Genomic DNA, 9535 nt, shown 5'->3' on the forward strand with positions numbered 1-9535 from the left:
TTTTAAAAACTTCCCAAGAAAAATGAAAGATGTTTCCACAGTTCCCACAGTAGAATATACTCCCAGAAAGCTCCAAATGTTGAAAGATTTCAGTCAAATGACGGAGGAAGAATTAGAGCATATTGGAGAATTAGAACATGATGAAGGTTTATTTCAACAACTGGAAGAGATTAATCAACCCCTGATTATATTGTGAATGCTGTTCAAAACAATGAATATTCAGCGGATTCAAAAACCAAAGCAGGACTCATTCCAACAGAACAACCAGCAATATTTCATCTTGTTCAAGAAAAGGTATTGATATTTAATGATGAATTAAGGTTCTTAAGTTCTGCTCAACCCCCTGTTAAACTAACTCCGAGATTAATGTTTCTTCTCACAAAAGATGGAAGACAAGGTTCAACTGTGAAGGATGAATCAAAGTATATTGATAAACCATTGGATATGGAAAATAATGATGATAGAGTATATATTGATTTGCTGAACACTCTAAATTATAAGGTTATTCTTTCTGGTAAAAGTAGGAAGAATGAGAAGGAGAAACACATTATTCAGGCTTTAAGTATCCTTGGTTCAGGTGTTAGTTTTCTTCCAAATGACCCATCGCAATTAGTTAATAGACTGTTATTGTTGTTAGGCAGTCAGAAGGCTGGAAATAACAATTGTTTTAATGAAGCATCAGCCATTTTAGACCAGTTGATGAACATGAAAATAATTAATAAATATCAATATAAAGACATTTTATCTCATATTAAATAAGATGAGAAGCACAATCCTTAGTTTCAATTTCACAACAAGCGACCACACATCTTCATTCCCATACCCACTACAACTTGACACAACAAAAGAATATGAGGCATCTTTATTGTCCATGGAAACTTATAATACCTTATTTAATATAACTGATAAAAATGACAAGTTTAGTTATAATCCCGGAAGTGGATACAAAACGATAACAGTCTCACCCGGAGCATATGAGATTTCTCAAATATCTTCCGAAATTGCTCGTCTTATGAAAGAACAGGGTGATGAACCAAAAAATATTGTTATAAACATTCAAAAACATACTTCAAAATCAACGATTAAAGTTAAAAATAACTACAAGGTTGATTTCACAATTGATAATTCATTTAGAGAGTTATTGGGTTTCTCCTCAAAAAAGATTGAAACTAATGGGACGTTTTACAGTGATAATGTCATTCAAATATCCTCAGGAATAAATTCGGTGTTAATTCACTGTGATTTGATTGATGGTGCTTATAATGATGGAAAAAAACAAATACAATATTTTCATTCAGTGCATACTCAACCCCAATTGGTTATAAATTTAATATGGAACCTAAAAATTTGGTTTATCTACCTGTGTCAGGAAAAACCATACACAGAGTAAATTTTAGGATAACCGACCAAGATAATCGTGTGATTTCTTTTAATGGAGAAGTTATATCCATCAGAATTCACCTACGTGAAGTTTTCCAATAAATAAATACGATGGTTATTGTGAGGAAACACGAGTTGGGAAAATATAAAATAATTACAGGGGATGGGATGTTCCTTTCCCCATACTACAAGGGTGAAGGTATGTATCTTGGTAGAGGATACTATAAACCTAAGAGACAAAGGGGTGTTGGACATCAATTTAGAGGAGATGGGATAATTGATACTCTCATGGGTATTGGTTCAACTATTCTTAAACATAAAGATCTAATTGGTTCAACTGCTTCTGCTGTGGGAAATGTAGCAGGTGCTGTAAAGAGTATAAAAGATGCTCAGAAGGAATCTCATAAATTACAAGCAATAAAAGAAATTAAGAAAGGCAAAACTCAGTTGTCCCCCCAAGAACGACAGAAAATAATTCAAATACTTGGATCAGGGTTTCAAAAGTTTTAACATCTTTTTTCCTAAATAAATACAAGTATGGAAGCAATTGATAGTATCTATGATTTGGATGATACTATTATTATCTCAAACTCCACTAAAAAAGAAGATTACTTCAAGGTAAATGCAATAACTGGAACAGACTGGAATACGAATGGTACAAAAAGTTTTGAAATAAATAATCAACAAACCTATTTGAATCTCTCCGAAAGTTTCTTGTTGTGTAAATTTAAATTCACTAAAGCTGGGAATAACACAAACGCTACACTTGTAAATGATTTCTTCTGGAAAATGTTTGATAGTGTGCGTTTGTATATTGGAACACAAGAAGTTGAAGCGGTTGATTATGTCTCTGCTGTATCTGAAATGATAAAATTTACACTCTATACATTCAGTGATAGAATGGGAAAGGGGTCTGTCGAAGGTTTTATTCCTGATATGTCAACGGGAACAAACACAGACCCTGGATATATTCAAAGGAAAGGAGCGTATAATGATGATACAAAAGCAGAAAATAGTTTTACTGTGGCGGTTCCTCTTAAAGGTATATTTGGATTTTGTGATCATGATAAAGTTCTGTATGGTCTTAAAATTAGATTTCAACTACAAAGGAATGATAATGAAAATAGATTGCTTTTTGGTGTTGGTAATGCTTTTGGTGATCAGAATAAATTTGTAATTGAGGAGATGAGTTGGTATATCAGTGAATATACTCCTAATCTTAAAACAGAAGAGATGTTGAATCGAAGACTTAACTCAAAGAAACCACTCAGTGTATCATACCTCAAAAGAAGATGTCAACACGTTAAACTCAATCAAACTACTTACACGTGGAATTTGGGTGTTCTGGAAGGAAAGCCACGATATCTGTGGATCATTTTTAAAAAGCCAGATGGTGATACTGCGACTGATAAGAATAATGCATTGAGTGATAATGCTAAGGTGAAACAACTTCGCGTTTCTCTAGATGGAACATTTTATCCACGAGATAGATTGGAAATTAATTGGGAAAAAATGATTTTGCTGAAGCATACAAGTCTTACCAAAAGGTGTGTGAAAGTAATGGAAATAAAGAACCTATTTTGGATATGACAGCATTTAAAAGTTTGTATACAATCTATGCGTTTGACCTGAGCGCGCAAAAGGAAACTATAAAGTCTAATCGAGTGGATACTTCCCTATACATTGAAAGAGGAGAGAGTGAAGAAGTTGATACATATTGTTTGCTTTTGGAAGAAACAGAATTGCAGATTAATACAGATAATGGTGTGATGATTAGTCTCACATAATTTTTTGTTAAATAAATGAGTGGCAAAGTACCAACTGGGGTATATGTTAATCAAATCAATCTTCATAAACTATCATCTTGTGTTCAAAATCAAAAGCCTTGTACGATTAACGTTAATACAATTCAGAGAAAAGGAGCAGTAAGAATTGATGTTTTGCTCACAAGAGAACAGGTTAAAATCTTGAATGACACTGGCTCACTTAAAATTAAAATGACAAAACCAATGTTGAAAAAATATTCAATAAGAGAGACGAGTGGAGGATTTCTCCCATTTCTAATTCCTTTATTTGCTGGTTTAAGTGCGGTTGGAGCATTGACGGGTGGTATTTCAACAGCGGTCAAAACTGCCAACGAAAGGAAGGCTCAACTCCAGGCTCAAAAAGAATTGGAAAGACATAACAAAGAGTTGGAGAAACAAATTAGTGGAAGTGGTGTAATTGTAGATTTTGCTGAAAAACTTGAAGGTCTGCCTGATAAAGCGAGATTGTTAGTTGGAGATATGCTTTCTTCTATAGCACAAGCAGGTGTAAAATTAACGAAAAGAGGTAATGGATTATATCTTTCTAATAAATAAATGAGCATTGATGAGTGGTTGAAAGAATTTGGAAAGAATACAACATCAAATTTACAACTTGCCAAATATTGTAAGAAATTAAAAATTCATAATGTGGTTATTTGTATGAGAGATGAATTAACAAATGTGTCGAAACATACAAAGAATATTATTATGAACTTAGAAGATAATGATGGGAACGGTTCTCATTGGGTTTGTATTTTTAATAGTCAAGACAAATATTATTTTGATAGTTTTGGTCTTCCACCACCTGTTGAAGTCATAAAATTCTTACAGAATGGTGTTTATCAAACATTTCAAGTCCAAGAATTAAATTCCAAGTGTTGTGGTCAATTATGTCTATATGTGTTATTTCAACTCAACAAAAATAAAAAATTTTATGATATTATTTTTAATCTAATATAAATGACTTATGTTGGTAAAGATGGTTCTATCTTTGGTGTATCTCAAGAACTGGATATTGATTTATCAAATTATTACACAAAGGCACAGGCTGAACGATATAAATATAATATAAACAAAAATATTAACATGAAAAATGCTTATAAATTAAAAAATTATCCAAGCCCGACTGACGCGAATGACTTGGTGAGATTAAGCGATTTATCACAATATATATACTTAAATAAAACGGCTGTGTATTCTAAAGATACAGAAGTGTTGATATTATCTCCAGGTCATACAGAATTCACAGTTCGAATTAAAATAAATTTTTATAAAGAAGGGCGTATCGTTTGTATGAGAATAGAACAATGGGGGTATGATATGAATGATTTAGGGTATAATTGGTCATTTAAAATTAACCTCGAAGACCTGGAACAATTAAATCAGTCTCGTAAGGAAGAATATTATCCACTTGGTATCGAGAATGAGTTTTGTGGAGCCACGATTAGTAAACAACAAATAAAAGAATTTAATAAGGGTAAATATAATAATGGTTTTGCCCTTGTTTATCTCATGAAAACAGAAAAAACAGGATTATATATAATAAGTAAGGAAATACAAAATGATTTAACTATGGGAAGATGGGGAGGTGTTTCGTGCCATAATATTATTCTATCATATATTTCTAATACATAAATGACAGCAAGAAGGCTTCAAGAAAATTATCATTTCTGTGTTCAAGCATACCTTCAAGAAAAGGGTATTCGGTATTTTAATAAATATGTTCTACAACATAAGAATGAGGTATTTTCAATAAAAGATTGGCATTATGCTGATGTTGATAAACCGACAACTTTAGATTTAATTAGAATGTTAAATAATGAAAAAATTATAAGGTTAAGAAAAGGTAAGGCTCTTTTAGAAATTCAAAAGAAATTTTATTGGTATCCTGTTGTAAAAAATTATTTTGGATACAGGAATAACAAGAAATCCTGATGAATATATGTATAATATTCTATGGGGTGTAAACGATTCAAGTATAGTAAGGGATGAGGAAGGAGTTGAAGAAGAGAGGGAAGAGAGAGAGAAGGAGGAAAGAGAGAAGAGAGAGAGGGAGAAGAAAGAGAAGGAGGAAAAGGAGAAGAGAGAGAAGGAGGAAAAGGAGAAGAGAGAGAAGGAGGAAAGAGAGAATAGAGAGAGGGAGGAAAGAGAGAAGAGAGAGAGGGAGGAAAGAGAGAAGAGAGAGAGGGAGGAAAGAGAGAGAATGAAAAAATATAAAAATATGGAAACGAGAGAGATTCAAAAAGATTGGTGGTATTACAGAAAATAACTCAACCCACCGAGGAGGAAAACAAAGAATTGACAAGTCTATTTGCAATACTTTCGACAAGACTATTAGCATCGACAAGATATGGATTTTAATTCAAGTTTTTTCTTAAATAAATGGAGGAGAGAGTGAAGGCATTTCTAAGGATTCTTTATGTTTTAAAAATTAAGATTCAAATGTGCATGTTGGAAACTAAAAAGGTTTTTGCACTCTGCAGGAATTTTTCTCATAAATAAATGAGTTATTGTCTCAAATGTAAAAAGAAAACTAATACTAAAAATATTTCATATATTAAAAGTAAAAATAACAGGGTTATCCAAAAAGGTATATGTTCGGTGTGTGGTTCAAAAAAATCAATTTATCTCCAAACACAAACTCGGAGGAGATATACAAAAGTTTTTATCAGGAAGTAAATTTACAACTACTGGAATACCAGGGGAATTACATCTTCCAGGGTATTCTTTCTGTGGTCCAGGCACAAACTTGGATAAAAGATTAGATGAGGCAGACAATCCTAAATCCTGGAGTAAACCAATCAATAGAGTTGATGAAGTGTGCATGAGACACGATATTGATTATGGGAATACCACAACGTTGGAAGAAAAGCATGAAGCCGATAGAGAAATGTTGTATAATTTGTCTCTGATACAAAATCCAACCTTGAGAGAAAAAGTTGATAGGTTCATCGTGAAGAAGATGATTAGTGCTAAATTGAAACTGGGACTTGGAAATTCAGACAACTCATAGGCTCTAATGATGCCATTAAGACTGAAGAGCAATTAGCTGATGAATTACATAAACCAATATTCACAAAGTTTCAGAGAAGGAAAGTTTATTCCAAGGAAGTAGATTATATCTGGTCTGCTGATTTGATTGAACTCAATAATGATAAGGGGTACAAGTATGCTTTAACCGTTATTGATTTGAGGAGTAGATATGCGTGGGTTGTCCCTTTAAAAAACAAAACAGGTAATACTCTTATGTTAGCTTTTCAACAGATATTTAATAAAAGTAAGAGAAAACCTAAGAAATTGTGGACTGATGAGGGTAGAGAGTTTTATAACAAGACATTTATGAATTTTCTAAAAAATAACAGTATTACATTATACAGTACCTTTAATGAAGGGAAGGCAGTTGTTGTTGAACGTTTTAATCGTACCTTAAAGAGAGACTATATAAAAAATTCACACAACTCGGTTCACAACAATGGTCATCTTTTATTCAGGATATTGTGGATAAGTATAATGACACGATTCACACATCAACGAATATGAAGCCATCAGAAACATTTACAAAATTAAAATATGAAAAAGAGATTAATGTCAGAAAACCTAAGTTCAAAGTTGGTGATATCGTAAGAATATATAGGTGGAAATCTCATTTTGAAAAGGGTTTTACTGAACGATGGACGAAAGAACTTTTTAAAATTGTTGATGTAATAGATACAGTTCCTTGGACTTATAAAATATATGATTTGGAAGGGGAAGAGATTTTAGGTTCATTTTATTCACAGGAATTACAAAAGACAAAACTAAGCAGATAATACACCTTTGTGGACACTAGAGGGACAAGTATATAATGTGTGTCAAGGGGGACGTTCTTAGATCTGTGAACCCCCAAACACAGAATCCTCAACTGAATAGTCAAGGCTTAACTTTTGTTTGTTGATGTGTATGTGTGTGTGTCCCAACCCTCACATTCAAAATCTCAACCCCAACCCTCACATTCAAAATCTCAACCCCAACTCAATCCTCGCCCAACACAATGTCTTTTTCAAAATGAGATTTCCACCTATATATATATATTTTTACGTTTTTTTTTTTTCTTCTTCCAATTCTGCCTTTTAAGGCTTTCAGGTTTGATGACGTAGAAAGAGGGAGTAAGCCTGCACTTTCTTCCCAGAACGAACAATGTATATTTTTTGTTTTTTTTCTCTTCTTCCAATTCTGTCTTTTAAGGCTTTCAGGTTTGATGACGTAGAAAGAGGGAGTAAGCCTGCACTTTCTTCCCAGAACTTTCTTGATCTTGCTCCCATCAAGCACCATCCAACAAAGAACTACATCGATAGGTTTAGATCCCAAAGAGTGATAGCAACTCCAAAAGTCTCCAAAATATAAATAAATAAAATAATAATAATAATAAATAAATAAATAAATAAATAAAAGCCCCCAAAAAAGTTTCAAGTGTCCAACATAAACCCAACTTTCCAAGTCTTCAAGGTATAACCACATTCCCGTTGAGTTTCCAAGATATGTATCACATTGTGAGTTATCAATCCAGAACCCACATTTCAAGTATTCAAAGTAAAACCAACTTACAAAGTCTCTTAAGGATAACTCATTTACTGATTTTTTCAAAATTTGTGAGTCTCCAAGGTAGGCCCCATATTTAGAACCATCTTGGCAGAACCCTTTTCCTGAGTCTCCAAGGTAGTTATTTAAACCATCAAGGCAGAACTCATTTACTGATTTTTTCAAAATTTGTGAGTCTCCAAGGTAGGCCCCATATTTAGAACCATCTTGGCAGAACCCTTTTCCTGAGTCTCCAAGGTAGTTATTTAAACCATCAAGGCAGAACTCATTTACTGATTTTTTCAAAATTTGTGAGTCTCCAAGGTAGGCCCCATATTTAGAACCATCTTGGCAAAACCCTTTTCCTGAGTCTCCAAGGTAGTTATTTAAACCATCAAGGCAGAACTCATTTACTGATTTTTTCAAAATTTGTGAGTCTCCAAGGTAGGCCCCATATTTAGAACCATCTTGGCAAAACCCTTTTCCTGAGTCTCCAAGGTAGTTATTTAAACCATCAAGGCAGAACTCATTTACTGATTTTTTCAAAATTTGTGAGTCTCCAAGGTAAAACTTGTATTCTGGCTCATCAAGGTATAACTTGTTCAGTGGGTATTGTCTTGATAACTCACAATGAGTACTATTGCTGTAAAACTCTTTTTCAGGATTTTGCTGGTCTCCAAGGTATAACTCTTTGGTTGGGTCATCAAGGACGAACTCGTTCTGTGGGTCTTGGTCGCTCATAAGGTCTTCAACCAAGCCAACAATTTCGCCCCAAGTTGTAGCAAAAGCAGTATTTTCATTTCGTATTTCAGACACAATTTCCTGTGAGAGAAAATAATAATGTATTAATTAAGTTATTTAATTATTAAATGAGTATGCTTCAATCAAAGTTTGAAAATAGGAAAATAAAAAATCTTACCTCAATAGATAAGAGGTTTGAATCCAGTTCATCAACTTGAAGGTTTAGTTCCATAGAAGACAGAGAGTTCCAAGGAACACTAAAGTCATCCCACTCAAGGTCTTCAACCAAGCCAACAATTTCCCCCAAGTTGTAGCAAAAGCAGTATTTTCAGATACAATTTCCTGTGAGAGAAAATAATAATGTATTAATTAAGTTATTTAATTATTAAATGAGTATGCTTCAATCAAAGTTTGAAAATAGGAAAATAAAAAATCTTACCTCAATAGATAAGAGGTTTGAATCCAGTTCATCAACTTGAAGGTTTAGTTCCATAGAAGACAGAGAGTTTGAGACAAGCACACAGAACACCATTGCCAGCAAGAACAAATGTTTAAAATGGAGCCTGGGTTTGAAGCTTTTATAGAGAAAGACTGGTGGGTGTGGTTTCCTTTGGAAATTCCCTGGGCAAGCCTAGGCAAGCCTTCATTGGGAAATTTTTCAAAACCATAACATCCTGTAATTTTCTAGTGATTTCTTTGTGAGTCAGAGATGAACTGGAAATGATGTAAGAGTGGGCGGGGCTTAGCAAAAGTAGGCGGAGCTTAGGAAAAGTGGGCGTGGCTTAGAAAAAATACCTTATGAAAAGTGGGCGGGGCTTAGGAAAAGTGGGCGTGGCTTAGAAAAAATATCTTATGAAAAGTGGGCGGAGCTTAGCAAAAGTGGGCGGAGCTTAGGAAAAGTGGGCGTGGCTTAGAAAAATTACCTTATGAAAAGTGGGCGGGGCTTAACAAAAGTGGGCGGGGCTTAAAGAAAAGTGGGCGGGGCTTAACAAAAAATAACCTGTGGCTCAGGAGGTGGTCAAACAAGAGCATTAAGAGAAGTTTATCATTTC

At 33.7% G+C, this 9535-nt stretch overlaps 1 protein-coding gene and 1 long non-coding RNA gene across 5 annotated transcripts in view; both read right to left on the reverse strand.

The window, feature by feature from the left end:
* LOC147034601 (roundabout homolog 1-like) overlaps positions 1-9535 on the reverse strand; it is a 451205-nt gene that overhangs the window by 366888 nt on the left and 74782 nt on the right. The window lies entirely within an intron of this gene.
* Positions 7221-9535, reverse strand: part of LOC147034603 (uncharacterized) — a 2810-nt gene continuing 495 nt past the window's right edge. Inside the window, exons 1-2 of the long non-coding RNA XR_015059388.1 lie at positions 8662-9535; positions 7221-8564 (exon numbers count right to left, since the gene is read on the reverse strand). The exon at positions 8662-9535 is cut by the window's right edge and continues 495 nt beyond it. This is a non-coding gene — a long non-coding RNA (uncharacterized LOC147034603). The remainder of the gene's footprint in view (positions 8565-8661) is intronic.

This window comes from Eptatretus burgeri, chromosome 1, assembly GCF_056783735.1.
Source record: "Eptatretus burgeri isolate ZD-2024b chromosome 1, Ebu_testis_v1, whole genome shotgun sequence".
NCBI classification, from domain to species: Eukaryota; Metazoa; Chordata; class Myxini; order Myxiniformes; family Myxinidae; genus Eptatretus; species Eptatretus burgeri.